Below are 17039 nucleotides of genomic sequence, written 5' to 3'. Positions count from 1 at the left end.
ATTGTGGGGCCCAGGACGGCACGCAGTGTTCAGGGTGAGGCTGCACCAAGGCTGGATACGGCAGGATAATCACCTCTCCTGACCGGCTGGTTACAGCGTGTCTGACGCACCCCAGGGTGCCGTTTGCCCTCTTGGCTGCCAGGGCACCCTGCTGGCTCACATGGAGCCCGCTGTCAGCCCGCACCCCCACCCCTTCCCTCGGGGCTTGTGTCCAGCCACTTCTCTCACAATGTGTACTTGTGTCCAGCATTCCTCCGTCCTAGGTGCAGCACCTGGCACGTTGACTGGTTAAATTTCATCCCATTAATCATAGCCCAGCGCTCCAATCTATCTAGACCCTTCTGCAAGGCCTCTTGCTCCTCAAGAGAGTCACCGGCACCTCCCAGTTTGGTATCATCAGCAAACTTGCTAACGGTGCATTCAGCTCCTGCATGCAGATCACTGATAAATATATGGAACGGCACTGGCCCTAGAACTGAACCCTGAGGAACACCGCTGGTGGCCGGTCACCAGCCAGATGTAGCCCCATTCACTACAACCCTCTGAGCCCTGCCCTTCAGCCGGGTCTTCACCCAGCACACCATGAACCCGCTCATCCTGCAGCTGGACAACTTCAGAAGGATGCTGTGAGTGACAGTATCGAAAGCCTTACTAAAAACCCAGAAAAGCTACATCCACTTCATCCCCTAGGCAGGGGACATCAAATTAGTTCAATATGGACTTTCCCTTTGTGAACCCATGTTGACTGTGCCTGTTGATTGCATTATTCTTTAAATGTCTTTCTGTAGCACTCAGTGTAATCCTCTCCATAATTTTTCCATGAACTGACGTTAGACTAACAGGTCTGTAGTTCCCTGTGTCTTCCCTCATGCCCTTTTTGTAGAAGAATAACATTGGCTAGCTTCCAGTCAGTGGGGACCTCCCCAGACTGCCAAGACCTCGATTGAGAGGGTCCTGCCATAACATCCACTAGCTCCTTCAGTACTCTGGGGTTAATCCCATCAGGCCTCATGGACTTGGGTCCATTCACCTGACACAGCTGGTCCCTACAGTTTCAGTGTCCCAAAGTGAAAAGCTGCTGTTCCCATATTAGTGGTCCTCCAACTCAGGGGACTGGCAGCCCAAGGTCTATCAGTATTATTAAACACTGAGGCAAAAGACACATTGCATGGCTCTGCTTTTTCTTCATCATTATTAGACATATGACCATCTTCAACAAGGATCTGTCCAATGTTTTCTTCAGACTTCCTCTTCCTATTAACATACTTAAAAGAACCCTTATTATTATCTGAAAGAATACTGGCAAATTCCAACTCTAAGTGAGCTTTGGCCTTCCATGTCTTGTCCCTGCATAAACAAACCACAGCTCTATACTCTTCCTGCAAAGCCTGACCTTGCTTCCAGAGATCATACAATTTCTTTTTCCTCTTGAATTCCATGAGGAGTTGCCTGTTCAGCAAAGCTGGTCTTCTGCACTGCTTGCTTGACTTATAACACTGTGGAATAGCCTGCTCCTGTGCTTCTAAAAGGTGGTTCTTAAAGAATGACCAGCACTCATGGACTCCTAAGCCTTCAAAAGCAGATTCCCATGGAACTCGGATAAATAGCTCCCTGTGAAAGCTCAAAGTTTGCATTCCTGAAGTCCAGGGTAGCAACTCTCCTGTCCTTTTTTCTCATTACACTGAAAATTTTAAACTCAGCTATTCCGTGATCACTGTGGCCAAGACAGCCACCTACCATCACATTCCCCACGAGCCACTCTCTATTCACAGACAGCAAGTCTAGGAGGGAGTCTTTTAGTCGGCTCACTGAGTACCTGTGACAGGAAGTTCTCTCCTACAAACCCCCAGAATTTGCAAGGCCTGCTCATCACAGCACTATGATATTTCCAGTTGATGTCTGGGAAGCTGAAATCTCCCCATAAGGACAAGGGCTACTGATCCAGAAATTTCTCCTAATTGCCTATAGAGTAACTCATCAGTGCTGACGTCCTGGCTGGGCCATCAGTAGTAGACACCGACTACAACATCTCCTTTGTTTTCCATCCCCCTAATCCACATCCAGAGGCTCTCCACTACATCATCCACTTACTAAATGTAAGGGCTGTGTAATCAAACCACTCTCTTACCTATAGTGCAACACCTCCTCCTCATTTGCCCTGCCTATTCCTCCTAAACAGCCTGTAGCCCACCATCTCAGCACCCCAATTGTAGGACTCCCTCACCAAGTCTCACTAATACCAATAATATCATAGTTCTGGGAACTGACCTACGTTTCCAGTTCGTCCTGCTTGTTCCTCAAATGCAATTCTGAAAATTCATGCCACTATCACTGTTTTTTCCTGTCTTTTAGACTGAGGAATAAATATCTCAGAGAGTCAACTCTTCAAACTGTTTTGCGAGGATAAGCAAAGCTGACATGGACAGTATAATTATTTTGGAGGAAGTGAGTGATTGCTATCAACCTGTCCTTCAGTCTATAAACAATTTCAGAAGTGAGTGAAGCTGCTGAATCTGCTAATCATATGCCAGGTATTCACATTTTCTCTTCTCCTGTTTTCTTTTTTCTATTTTTTTCTCCAGTTGTTACCTGAAATCAATAGAGCTTTTTCTACTGACAATTGAGAATATTCCCTGAAATGCCCTGAGCTGCTATGCAGAAGTTTCTTGTTACAGAGAAAGGAGAGAAATGCCAAGCTGAGTAAAGAAGCTTATTTTGTTCAGCCAAGAAACAAAGTGTACTTTTTCCTTCCTTAAACAAAGCATTTTTAAGAGCAGGATGGAGGATGCTTAAATCAATAATAACCATTAAGAAGCACAAAGCTGCTAAAAGACTACATTTTTGGAGAAAGAAATTATCAGGCTTGACTTAAAAATTACTGGGTGAAATTCTATTTATGCAGGAGGGGCCCAGATTAGATGATCCTAACAGGCCTTTTTGGCATTGCAGTTTGAGAAACTATGAAACATGAAAACAGATAAATAATGTTCATCCCTGTCACAGCTTTTATAGAACACTCCCCCAGTGACACAAAACTTAACTCATTCACTTACTGCATTGAACTTATTTTTGTTCTACATACAGTTTATTAGATGAAGGTTTTTTTTGTATTGTCAAAACCATGGGTTTGATGACTTAAATTCCAAGTCCTTCTTTTCAAAGGGAAACTGAAGAGAGTAAACACAATAGCCACACCAACTGACAGCATTGTCAAGAGTTTGAGACAAAGAGGACATAGGGACAGGAAAGATAAACAAAGCTCCCAGGGTGGGGGATGCTCTGTAGCTATTAGAGTAACCATTAGAGCCTGGAAGCTGCCTTACAGCCAAAGTCAAGACACATTTGACTGGGAGTACCCAAAGAACAGAAGGCAATACCTGATGTTACAGACACCCATGGGAGTTTTGCTGTTCATTGAGGTGAGCTTTATACAATCAAATACTGAATAATTACTTTAATTGCCACAGGAAAAGTGTTACAAACATGGAACTAGAACCTGCTTAGGTCAAAACTAAAGTATATTTACATAGACAAGAAAATCCCATCACTCTCCACCCACTAACAACTGGATTTCCAAGGTCTTAGGAAAAATCCTATTTCCCTGCAAAAGATGGAGGGACCATCCCCTGTTATCCCTCCATTGCCAGGTAACACTCCCCCATCCTGCTTGGTTGTGTGCTCTAGAGCTGCTCCAAGAAAAGAGGCTATGACACCCTACAGCTTGGCCTATAGAAGGTAGTAACACATAAATAGCCGGGACGGTGGCTGTACACCATTCATTGCTTCCCCTGTTCCCACCGTAGTGAGTTACTGTGCTCTTGCCCCTGCAGACAAGCCAACACTTGCACACCTACCCCAGAAACGCCATTTCACTCTCCGCAGATGGTCCTTGGAGGGTGCACAAACACTCCATGCTGCTACTGGAACAGTTCAGGGAAGTTATGTTTTCCAGAAAACTCACTCTGTGCTGCACTGACCAAGCATCAGAAGACCTCTATAAATGTGCACAGCTATCAGTTCGGCTTCCCTAGGTGCCTCTACATCATAGGGTTAAGAGTAGTACAACATATGCCTCACATTTCTTCTTAAATCCCATAAAGGATATCTAAATACATGTAATCCCTCTGTAATGTGATGACACAGGAGATATTACTGTGCTTGAGGTGTCAGAATATATTGCTTCTCTTCACTGGTAATACGTTAAAGACTTTCGAATTAGAGATACCCCCACTGAAATACCCCCACTTCCCCGCCCCACCCCACCCCAATTTTTCCTTCTTATTTTAGGCAATGGATTTGTTGCAAGTCAAAAATCATGTGTTAGCTCTTTGGAAAGGAGGAGTGCACAGTTCTGGATTGTAGCATTTTCATGCCATAAATTGCATTGCAAAGCAAAATGAAGCTGAGATTTCCTCACAAATAAAAGCACTGTAACATGAATACATTCATCACAGATGGGGGGTGGTGCACGATCTTGCAAGCATAATTTTTGGTGAAAATCGACTATTGGAATTTCATTAAGCTTGAAATTAACACAATTTATTTCCAAACAGTATTAATCATAATTACTAGAGTTCAGCTTCTGATTACTCCAGGAGTATGTATTTATCGCATATTTGCAGCCTAAATAGAAAAAACATACCACAGTTTGTCACCAATTGAAAAAAGATATTACTGAAACAAAAATTAAGTTGCAGCTTGAAATGATAAAAACAATATTATAGTCAATATTTCACCCATGGTTGAAAAACCTGACTGATTACATAAAGGTATCTTATCAGAGTGGAAAGCAGAGGCATGAGGAGGCAAACAGCACCTAATCCCTCTGTGGAGTAACTTCAATAAACTTCACTGTAGTTATACCACTGCCAGAATTAAGCCCACATACTTTGAATTAAAGTATGAACCATGCTCTGACAACATGATTGTAATTTTTTCATTATTATAATCCTTGATGAGAGAAAGGCAGTCCTGTGCAGACTCCAAGAGCAGAAAAATAATTGTTACATCTATGATTCTGCAATTACAGCTTACGGGGACTACTTCTTAGCCATCTCCTTACTCCCACGAAGATTTTATAACAAAGCTTTTGAATAAAACAAGTGTTTTCAAAAGCACCAGCAACATAATGACAGACTTTTGCAAAGGACGTATTTTAATTTTGCTTTGATACATGTCTCAACTTATGGAGAATCAGCCTTCTATTTGTTCAGATAGCTTAATCCTCACTTATGTTCTTGGTTTAAGTGGCTACAAAGAAAAAACCCTCCTAAGACTGGTCTTTTCTATTTCCACTCCTCCCTTACAGTATTGTTTGAAAGAAGACATACTTTAAAAAGAATGAAGTGTTTAACAGAGAAGAAATGCAAATCTTCTTGTATATTCAGCTCAGCATGAACTACTGCTATAGGGGTTCACGCTGCGCAAAAACGTCCTCTTTGCATGTCTATGCAGGCTGAGACAGTGGACCCTGAACCCAGCCACACGTTATCATATACCACCTGACCACTTGGTCAGGGCAGCAAAGGGATTACTGTGGGTTTCAAGGTCCATTTGCTTTACAGTTGATGTTCACTACTACGGAAATGCAGAAAAATGAGCAGTTCACAAATTTTCCCAAGAAATAATGCTGACCCTCTCCGTGATTTTATAGACTACTGTGCATAAAGTCTCTATACCCAAACTTAGGTCAGATAAAAACAGGAATCAAAACGTAGAGCTGGACAAGATGACATAATTGATTCATAAGTGTACAAGGGTAGATGATAAAATATGCTATGCTATGCTATGATATTATGTGATATGATATCATATGATTGATATGATCAGTTAGCTTGACCTTTCCTATCCTCACAGAACTTTAACAACTGAGTCTTGCATCAAGTGTACAATGTCTCGGTGAGCTATAGCCCATCTCTGAGAAAAATATCCTATTGATTCAAAGACACCAGGCAATTGAAAAGCCATCATATTCCCAGTTAAATTTTGTAGATTAATTACCCTCAATACTAAAACCACACATCTTATTTGTCCATCTTATTTTCTGACTATTGGATCCCATTATGGCTTTTCCACTGTATTAAAGACCTATCTCCACAAATATCTTCCTTACGTAAGTGTAAATCATAATCAGTTCACCTTTTAATCTCCTCTTGGAGAATCAAAATACATCGTTTCTTACATGTCTACATTTATGGTGCATTTATAGACTTGAAACTACCTTTGTTAAATCTTGGTGAAAGATTTGTGATGAGGGTAATAACACTTCCCTGGTTTTCAGTATCCTTCTTGACGATATTCTGGCCAGATTCATTATTATTCCGGCAAATATCTCCCCAGCATTGAAGGATGTGAAACATCAGTTTCCTGTTCATACTTGATATTCCTTCCTTACACACCTAACATCATGTTTATCCTCTGCCCTTGGCACTTCCCAGTCAGTTCCCCATTCAGTGGCTAAGCGTACCATGAGCCCTAGCCTTTTTCAGTCACACTGCATTTTAGAATGTAACACTTTTCTTACCATAATTGGCCCTATTTTGCTAACTTTACTCATAGAAAGTTGTGCAAAACTACGTTAATTGCTCTGATGAAATCAATTAAACTGCCATCTAAAGAGGCACAACTCAAAAACCCAGGTTCCAACCAGTGTCAGTGAACAAAGTCCCCCTTGCCAGCCCATGGCGTGACACCAGCTGACACAAATGCAGTATCTGTCCTCATGCATTCAGCATAAGCCATTCATACAGATATTCCTCTCAGTCCCTCACATCCTTTTCTACCAGATAGGACAGAAAGAGGGCAAGAGTTCAGCTGAGCTTCCCCAAACACATATGAAAAGTAGGTAAATGACCTGGTTCTCAACATCTATAAGAACTGACCTGATGACATGAAGGTTCAGTCAAGTGCTAGGTAAGCAGGATACTGCGCAGAGTTCATGCCCTTCAGTGGAGTAAAACTTAAATGCTTCCTAACGCTTCATCCCGCCATAGCAGAAAAAATACTAAGAAAAAGTCAGCTAACTTACGGCATGCTTATCTTTATGCAGCCCAGTGCAACACCACAGGCTTTTCTTTCTTTATCGTGATGGTTACTTTAAGTTCTGATAAAACCACGTTTTTGTAACATGCCCTTTTCTAACCTGATAAGCTTTTCAGCTGTAGAAATCCTTCTGGTTAATAAGGGTCATCAGCAGGGACTGAGGAGGGACAAAGGGGGATTTTAATGTGAAATCAGAGACACCAGTGAGAAGCAAGACACTTGAGAAGTCTGGCAATGTTCATGCCATAGAAAATAACGGACCTACATTTAAAAATTATAGCCCTATTAAAGCATGAAGATATTGCACTAAAGGTGTTAAAATAACCAATTAAACATGCAGTTTTACTCCTGCAAAAATACAGAGCATTTCTGTGGAAAAAAATACCACTGACAAGAATTCACCATGACTGCTAGAAATCAAAATAAATAAATAGCTTTAATTGGAAAAGGAATATTCCAGACTACAGTGCACAGTTTTGTGGGCAAAGCGAATCTGTTAGCCAGTCTTTTAATAAGCCCACATTGTACTGGATTCAATTTAGCTTTTCTGTGAACATGGACATAACCTGTTAATAATTTAACGCACCTCTGGTAAAGCAGGAATGCTGTAAATAAAATGTAAACAAATAAAACAAAAGCAGTGCTTTGTTTTTGCAACTAGATGGCAAATTAATGGAAAAGATTGCTATCACAACATCTGAAAATGCTAAACACACAGAAATCACAAGATCCAAAACTTCAGGTTCCAAGACAGGTATTAGCTTTATCATCTTGCATCATACATATGACATGTTTTTCCTTCTGGAATGGTTTTTATGTTAAGTGTGTGCTCTCAGTGCTGCTCAGCAACACTGCTGTGGGAATTTTACTTTATGTAGTGAAATTATGGAATTTCACTACTATTCTTTCTATACATTCATTATTTTCTATAGACAGAAGCAATGCATATGTGATATACGTTCTGCACACACGAATGCGTGATCAAACCACAGCTTTCAAACGAGGAATTGTAGGTATTGCATGTTAGTGGCAAAAAACGTATTTATTTAAACGAAGAACTAGCTCATAATTGCATCAGGGGAAGAAAAGCACTTTGCATTAGTCAATCTACTTCAGCCTGTTACAGGTTTTACTTGTTGATTTTTCCAAGCTTTGTGCTGAGTGAAGGTGCTGGAGGCCACAGTGTCAGCCCACGCAGGTGTGAAGGGCCAGCTGCCCAGGTCACCCACTGCTCTCCTGAGCTTCGCGACCTGAGCAGGCTCCTAAGGCAAACCCAGGCCGCAGCACCGGCAATCTGCTCCCGATAAATCTGCTACATTAGCAAGAGCAGCGTAGCCATGTTAGGCCAGTACCAGCTAGAGAAGGACAAACAGCGTGCACAGCGTACTCGGCGTGCCAGAGTGGAAGACGACTCTTCCTGCGTTCCGCCGAGGCCGGCTGGGCCGCGGGCACCTCCATGCACCTTCCCGCCCAGAGGCCCCTGGCGCGGGTCCCCACGGGCACCGGGACACCCCAGCTCTCTCAGGAAGCATTTTTGAACACATTCACAGAAAATACAACAAAAACCAACAGCTGGGGGAAAATGTAAACATCTCATTCTAAGAAGAACTCAATCCTGCATAAAGAAACTTAACAGCATTTCTATGGTACTCCTAAATACGCCAAAGTCATTAAGATCTTGCACCAAAGTGCAAGCCCAGCACTGCCTGAGCCCTCTCCCTGGGGTGGGACAGACCCGGGGGCCCACCGGTGTGCAGGCCCCGGCAGCCAGCCCAGGCACCTTCTTCATCTGGAGTTCCCCCGGATTATTTCCTTCGCCCTTCCATCCCACTCCTCTCCAGCTAGAAGCAGCTTACGGGCCCGGGGAGGTCCCAGCTGCCAGCACGTTTCTGGCTGCGTTTGTCACTCTCCCGCCGCGCTGCGGGTTTGCAGAGCCCTTTTGAACAGCCCTGGAGGCCGGCGCTGCTCCGGCTCTGAGGAAGGCAGGCTGAGAGGAGCACAGGGATCCTCTACGGGATAACTTCACTATTTGTCAAGCTCTTGTTACCTTCCTTCCATAAATCTTTCCAGCTTCCTCTCCACACAGATGTAGCTCCCTGCCTCAGCCGTTAAACTTCCACAGAAAGTAAAGCTTCAAGTTTACTTACATTCTGCCACTTGGAGTAAAGCAAAGGTCTGGTTACTAAACAGAGCCCCATAATTCGTAACCATGTAATTGTATGTTACACCAGGGACTTCTGTTAACAGCTGAGCTCAGGCAGGGGCACGGAGCTGACATGGAGACGGGGCTGCTGCTGATGGGAAGATGGGGGGAAAAGGAGGCCGAGGAGGGGGGAGGGAGGCAGGAGAAAGAAGTGGCACTGAGAAATCCGTGAATCCTGGACAGGCAGTGAGGGACAGCTGCTGGGAAGGCAGGGGGTGAAGACAGGCACCAGTGAAGGAGGCTTTGTGGCAAGGCTGCGATGGGAATCCTAGCAGAGCCTGCCAGAGTAGGTGGCCGATGTCAAGGCACCCAGAGGGAGAAGAGCAGGGAAATACAAGGACTGGAGCACTGGTTTAGTAGCTTGATCTGCTGAAAAAAAAAGCCTCATCTGCACTAGGACGGAATCTGGGAAGTCAAAAAAAAGTCACTCAAGTGTGCTGCGTCCTTTTCGTGTGATGCACATCTCTAGCAGACAAGGAGGAGCTTTAGACGACCCACAGTACAGGGGCACATGATACGAGAAAGGCAGATAAACCCTTTGTGGAGGAGCTAGAGCAGAGGCAGAAAGAAGCACAAGAGCTGCTTGCCTCCTGACCCATCTAGTCCTGGAGTGCCCATGCAGGGCTGTGATGGGTTCTTTTATACCAGGGTGAAGATGCTGTGGGAAGGTGGAGGGGCCACATGTAAAGACCTAGCAGGAAAGGCAGGACTTGACTGCAGTTTTGTGAGCCTTGCCAAACATTTGGGGCTAAGCTTTGCCACAGGGTTGAAGATTTTGTGTTCCCCATATGGTGATAAGCTCACACAAGCAGCATTGAAGGCACTGGAATATGTCTGCTCTTCTTCTTTCCTTTATACTATATGTCCCTTCCCATTAAACATGAAAGGATCCCATTTCCAGCTTAGGATGCATGAGTGAGAACAAGGCCAGAAAGATAAGAGAATTGTGCAAAGCCTCATCCCTCTGGTTTTTATTACCCTTGTCGTCTATCAAGAGACTGACTGCTTCTCTTGCTTTTGCCTTTTTTTTTTTCCTCCAGCATATTTGTAAATGTTATTTACTTATTGTCACTAGCTCCTTTGGGCTGTCTACTTTAATTTTATATCACAAATTGTGACCGGCAGCATTTTGTTGCTGCTGCTTTCTTTATTAATTTGTATCTTACTGCTCCAGCAACAATAAACAGTCTTCAGCCCTCCCATAATTTGTGCTCCATTTTGAATCAAAATCTCACAGGAATATTTATAGTATTCCAGCCCCAGCAGGGCTGGGAAAGGACTGTGGACATTGCTGTGGCATACCCATGCTTCTGATTCACATCCTGGTCCCTTTTACATGGAGAAAAAATTATGCAAGAGTATCACTATCAGCACTTCCACATCTCTCATTGCATCACTAAGCATCACCATCAGCACATTACTAAAAGGTATTTACATTTTGTTAGCATTTAAAGTCTCCATAGTTCAGTAGGTTATATACAGCTAGAAATAATGCTTCACTTTTAAGCACTTCAGACCCCAAACTTTTTCTGAGTCTTGAGCAATTCAATTTTACACACAGAATTTCTGCCATTGGAATTAATATTCTGCTCATGTGAATGGCCTCGCCAAGTTTCTCTAGAGTGAACGTCTCAGTGTTTTATGTGCCACTGAATTGGCTATTTTTTATCTGTGAATACTGTAATGGAATTAGGGGATTGACTCTTTCCCTGTCTACTTAATACTCCCTTTCTGACAGTCATCACTGTCAGTTCTCTTCATTTGGACCATCACACTATTGCCAACCAGACTATAAACCTGAATGTGATGGTTTGTTTATTAAAAATTATTGAAATCATATTCTCTTTCCACACTTGATCTTCTTTAAATACCCATGTCTCTCCACAAATAAAATTTGTAAGAACAATTCTTAGTCCAGTCTTTGTGCAGTAATTACTAATAAAAGCAGTAAGAAGTATTTTTTCTGTCACAACAAACTTGTTTGTGCATGCAGAGTAGGTATTTAACTATATTTCAGGCTGTTAATCATGTCTCTTACTAGGGATGATGCAGAAGCTATATCCTATGAAGGGAAGTTCTCCAGACACATTTGGCTACAGGGATCCCCAGAAGGCACATGGTATTGCAGCAGTTCCAGGTTTCTATTCTTTTTCACTACCATGAATTGAAACTACTGCCTTTACAGTACAATATATTACATTAAAATGTAAACCAGACATAACTGGGTAGATTAAGAGGAAGGAAGAAAGGCCAGAAATCTGTGATATTAACCAGGATGAATTAACTTGTTTTCAAATGTATTTAATACTTATAGGCTTGAGTTACCATGTTCTAAAGCACCACTCATTTTCTTAGAGGTATTAGTCAGGGTACAGGAGCTGCAAGATAATAATAAGATTGGATAAATGTGTCTGCAGCTCAGCTCAACATCAGTTCAGCAAGAATCTGCCTGTCATTGTGTCTGCTTTGTATGCCATCACTGTTGATCCCCGAGTGCAAGGATTCATGGCATTATCACAGCTTCCTTCTCTAGACCTAAATGCTGGCTTAACCAGCATTTGGGTTTTTATTATTACATAGTAGGAAAATTGCATGACTCGCACTGCCCACACACACTGGCTCGTGCATTTGCACTCAGCGGTCAGAGCCAAGGGTTGTCTAAATGATACACAGAGTGATGCTTTGAAAATTCACATTAAAGTACGATCCCTCTCTCATTTCTAAATTACTATTCTTCCTACTTGCAAATGTGTATGAGGCACCCACACTAGGAAACAAGGTTTTTTGCTTTACCAGGGCTTATTGTTCAAGTGAGGAATGTTTTTCTCCATCACATCATCAATTTAAAGAGAAATATATCCCTCTCTGTAGGATTTGTTGCTCTAGAAATATATAGTGAAAACATCATAAAAAGGCTATTAATGACTATTGTTTAATTCTTAGGGGCCTTAGAGTAATTTCTGTAAAACATTATTACATTTTTATTGAACTTGTTCAGGGGTTTTAATAGATTTTAAGGCTAGAAGGGACTACTGAATCATTTAATCTGACCTCCTGTACTGCCCATAAAATAGCACCCAGTTAGTCCTGCCTTGAGCCCACTGCATTTGTTTGAGTCACACACATCCTCCAGTTTCAGCTCCTTCAGGGAACCCTGGGTAGAACTGCCTATCAAAAATACAGATGGAAGTCACATTTGAATTAGTAAGAAAGGAATCCTCAGTCTCTTCTCCCAAAGAGAAAAAAAGACAGAAATTACTAGAAAAACAATTCGTGTAAAGTACTACAAAAGAGGGGAATATTGATTACCAAGATTCCTCTTAATAAGTAAAGTATAAATAGTCATCTGTTGTCCCCTAAGCCTAAACAGCCTATCTCTTGGCCTGAACTAATTTTAGTGACCTTATCAGGTCACTAATTTTGAAATTTCCAGGTTTCATCACCTCTCGTATGTTTGAGGTATCTACTTTTGTATAAAACCAATTGCCTTGTTTTCTTCATTAATTAATAAAGGAAGGTGATTTGCTCAGCTACAGACAGCTGCATTTGAGCTGCTGAGTCTCATTCACAACAACTTGGTATTTAGCCGTCAAAAGAAACAACAATTAGAAGACCATTATGTAGCATTTCTCTGCTTCATATGAAGCTGATAGGATCTTCAATATAGCAAGTATGAGATCCTGGGGTAAGCTGCAAACGTGCCTTCTTAAAGGGTCTGACAGGTATTGCTGTCTTGTCTAGAAGCGAAAGTCATCATGAGGAACAGGCTAAAATAGTTGCTTATTTCAGGGTTAGAAGCACCTAACAAGTACTAATGAGAAAAACACTTGTCTGTCAACAAACTTCTTAAAAACACAGTTCTGCAAGAAACAATTCTCTCTCAAGGCGTTGTCAGCATCTACATGCAGGCATGAAATGGTGGGGTCAGATGATGCAGACTAAAAAGCCAACAATCCAGCAGTGACACGCAGTTCTGCATAGCCTTTATTATCCCCCACCTTTGCTCAAATCACAGCTGCATATGCATGATGGCTGAGCCCACTGACTGTATCCCCAAACTGGTAATGAGCCACACATCACCATAAAGTGCAAAAGATGCCGTAAGTGCCCACACCTTTGCTATTGCTAAGGAAAAAGCTGGGGAGAAGCTAAGGGAGAGTACATTGGCATCACCACATGGGCCAAATGTAGCTTCTGCTTGAAAAAATTACTGACAAGCTGGAACTTGAGAGACATGAAGGTTGTGTTGGAGGCTCTGCAGCAATATTCAAAAAGTTTGTAGTCACTGTGCAATATCCTTTCTTTGACGCTACATGCCCAAAGTATTTAGTTTAGGTTTGGATATCTCATTCACGCCAAGCTCCCAAGGAGCCATATCCATCGATAATGCTTTCTTTTATCTCTGGTTGGTTAAAAGACTCCATCCTAAATAAGTCCATCTTAGTTATATATGCCATCATTAACTCACATCTGGATTGTAACAGTGCATTTTATTTGAACGTGAAGCAATCAGACCCTCAGAGACACACACCTACTAGCTGATTACAGTGAACAAATTACATTACTTTCTCCACTGACTCCACAAAGTATTGAATTAAGCTTAAGACTGCAGGTACTCCCCAGACTTGGGAAGTTCTGTCACAATGAAGCCTTACATGGTAAGAAGAAAAGTTATTCCCCTGAGAAATAACTGCTGTGTGGTCTGGTCTTCAGCTCCTGAATCCCACAGAGTATCCCACAACTTCCTCCAAGGTGCATTTTGTACCTACGTAAAAATTTGAGATTCTACAAAAAACAAAGCTCATGAGCACTGAACCCTCTTCCCCAGGGGTGAAGTGGGAGAACAAACCCCAAGTGACAGACGTTACTTGTGGTAGTAAATACTTTATGATTTTGATGGCAGTAAAACTGCTACTACAGTGAGCACCTTCTAGCCATTGCCTTATCTGGTAAAAATTGTCATGTTCAGATGGATTAATAATCATATAAATTACAATAATTCCTCTGCCTTTGCTACATATTATACAGCTATTCTTTTCCTGGCTTTTATTGTAGTTCTAGCTACGGGATGGACCAGAGAAAATACATGCAAAGTAATCCTTTCTTCCCTTAATGAAATAGAGGCAATATATACTGTGACTAACTTGCTCCTATCAGAGCTCCTAAAGGCAGACACATGAAGGGCAGATTTTGCCCAGTTTACCTCTGCTCAGGAAGGATTCCCTTCTCCCCTTTCTCCACCAGACCACTCCTGAGGTTTATTACAAACTGAAAGATTATATCTGTAATAATATTATTTTTCTACAAGGTAGTGCCCACCAGGAATAACAGATTAAATAGTGTTCTAGCTTAGACAATTGTTAACGCACACCACATGAATTCTTTCCTGCCAGCTTCAATGATTCTACCTGAGTGTTTACAGAGCCTGTTTCACAAAAGCACTCATTTACTTTGCAAGTCTTTTACATATAGGAAACTGAGGGAGGAGGGGGAGGGAAGAGAGAGATTAAAAATAATTTACCACACACAGAAGGATGAATAAAGATGTAAAAATTTTACCATCTGTAAGGGACTGGCACTAGTTGTGAAGTGATTTTGGGGATATATCAGGGATTTGCAGGATCCTCTCCTCCAAAACAGATTCCATGCTCTCCTCTTGGGTTTTCCTCTTCTCTTGAGGAAAGTGTTAGCTCCGAAGGCTGGATTTCAAATTGTTGAGTGATGAGGTTCAAGGCAGAGTGACTATCCGATGGGGAGGACTGTGAGAGGGTGACCTGAGATCCCTCAGAGTGCAGCAGCCATAACAGCGCTTCCCAAAGAGCCATGGCAGAGGAACAGCAAGCACTGCTCCTGAAACAAGATAAATCAATGTCAGTGTCATCCTGCTAGCTCAGATGCACAGCTTTCAGCTGGCATATTTATTATTAATTATTATTAAATTAATTTATTTAAGTGTGCTTTGCATAGATAGACACTTTGACAGTCACCAAGGATTTAATATCTAAATTAGTTAGGACAAACAAATGCAAGATGAAACAACACTGTAGCAAAGAGCATGTGAGGGTATTACTAATCAAGAAAGAGAAGTAATTGTTTGAAGTGGTGGGTTATTTAAGTGAGTCTTTAAAGAAGAAGCCCTGGATTTTAAAACCAGCCAATATAACCATTACGGTAGTCTAGGCCAACCATTTTATATGATGCAAAAAGCAAGCTGTAATGTCAAAATGGACATTCACTGAAATATTTCAACCTAGGTCTTGAACCCACCGCACAGGTGGGATTCAATTACAAGCCTTATCGCCCATTTCCTTGATTTTTTTGCTTCCTGATGAATGGAAAAAAACATTCAGAAAATGAGGACAAAGAAGTCTTCCTGATACAGGAGATGAAGGGATGCAGATAGTGAAGCACAGCAAGGAGAAAAGAGACAGCAAGGGAACAGAGCAAGAAGGGGATGATTCAAATGGACCATTCAGAGGGAACTGGAGTATGCATGCTCAGGTGAGAAACATACAGGGTGATCCTAAGGATTACAGGATGCCTTAGAGGATTTTAGTGAGCTTACTATTAAAAGGACTGGAGGTAGAAAGACAGCTGTAGAATTAATAATATGTGTTTAGAGTAGCTGAAAAGGATAATAACTATCAGCAGAGCACCACTAGATAAAGAGAGGAGGAATGAGTAGGGTGTGAAGGCCAAATGAGATCTAAAATATCTTTGACTCCTTAATAAAGAGAGGCTTTTATCTGAGGTCTTTTCATTTCCAGATAGAACAGACCAGCAATTTATATCATTTTTTAGATAAAGCAGAATCCATTCTTTATGGGTGACTAGAATATATGTTTGAATCATTCCAAAAAAACGACAAAGCCATAGAAGAGGAAAGCATATGGACTCCCAAGCTTTGAGGGTCAAGCTACTTCACCCTAGAGCATCATGTAGACATACAACTGACAAATTACAGGAGAGTAAGAGACTTTCCAAAGGTCATTTTCTTAGATCTGTTACCTCTTAAGTGCATTCCTGAAAGATTCCTTACAATCTTGATCCTGCCGACCCCCTTGGTGGCCATCTCAAATTGGTGACCCTTAATTTTCTTTTCATAATACCAAAGCTGTGCTTTAGTAGAGGTTCCCTAAAGCCCAAAATGGCTCGTAAAACACTGGGGTTTATGGTTGTTTTACATCGGTCTGCAGATGTTTTAGAGTGCATGTGAGCTAAGTGTGGCCTGTGAAGGGGTGAGTCCCACTTAACAATTTTCTTAGGCTTCAGAGAAGGAGCATTTAGGAACAGAAACCAAAGCTGGAAACCATAGGGCAAGTATCTTCAGTGTCTGCTACTCTGTGTGTGACATTCCTCTGCTTTCAGAACTACAGTTCTTAAAATTGTCTTGTATGGCTTCAATTCAATCTCTGAAGTGCATTTTTATAACAAAGAAATACTGTTACCAGGATCCAGTGTCATGGGAAACAAGATTCTCAGTTTATAGGGCATACGCACACCTCCCTTTCCTGCTTGTAGCTACGTAGCTCACTTTTCCCCCTGCAAAGATGACTTGTGGCACGGACAGCAAATTCTGACATGGAAAAATGATGTCAGAGAAGCATTTAATCTCTTTTCACCTGTTTTTTATGAACTCTAAGTCCTGGAAACAAGAACCATACCCATGTTACTAAATATCCCTACCAGCAATCCTATCTATGTACTATTGGCAAACAACTTCAGTGTGATTCCTCCAAGCGTATTTCTCCCATCACGCAGTCTCAAGAGCCTGCCTAAGACACGTTTATTCTTC

The 17039-nt window shown here is 41.9% G+C and overlaps 1 long non-coding RNA gene across 2 annotated transcripts in view; it reads right to left on the bottom strand.

Moving 5' to 3' along the window:
* LOC114012017 (uncharacterized) overlaps window positions 1–17039 on the bottom strand; it is a 100053-nt gene that overhangs the window by 73694 nt on the left and 9320 nt on the right. The window contains exon 2 of one of the 2 annotated variants that reach the window (XR_008748166.1): window positions 14804–15094. This is a non-coding gene — a long non-coding RNA (uncharacterized LOC114012017). Of the gene's footprint in view, window positions 1–6881; window positions 7290–14803; window positions 15095–17039 lie in introns of those variants that run through there. The other variant, XR_008748167.1, reaches the window with a different exon arrangement.

Source organism: Falco peregrinus, chromosome 7 (genome assembly GCF_023634155.1).
Source record: "Falco peregrinus isolate bFalPer1 chromosome 7, bFalPer1.pri, whole genome shotgun sequence".
Taxonomy (NCBI): Eukaryota; Metazoa; Chordata; class Aves; order Falconiformes; family Falconidae; genus Falco; species Falco peregrinus.
Note: the sequence above shows the minus strand (reverse complement) of the source record. Positions and strands in the feature narration are given on the sequence as shown.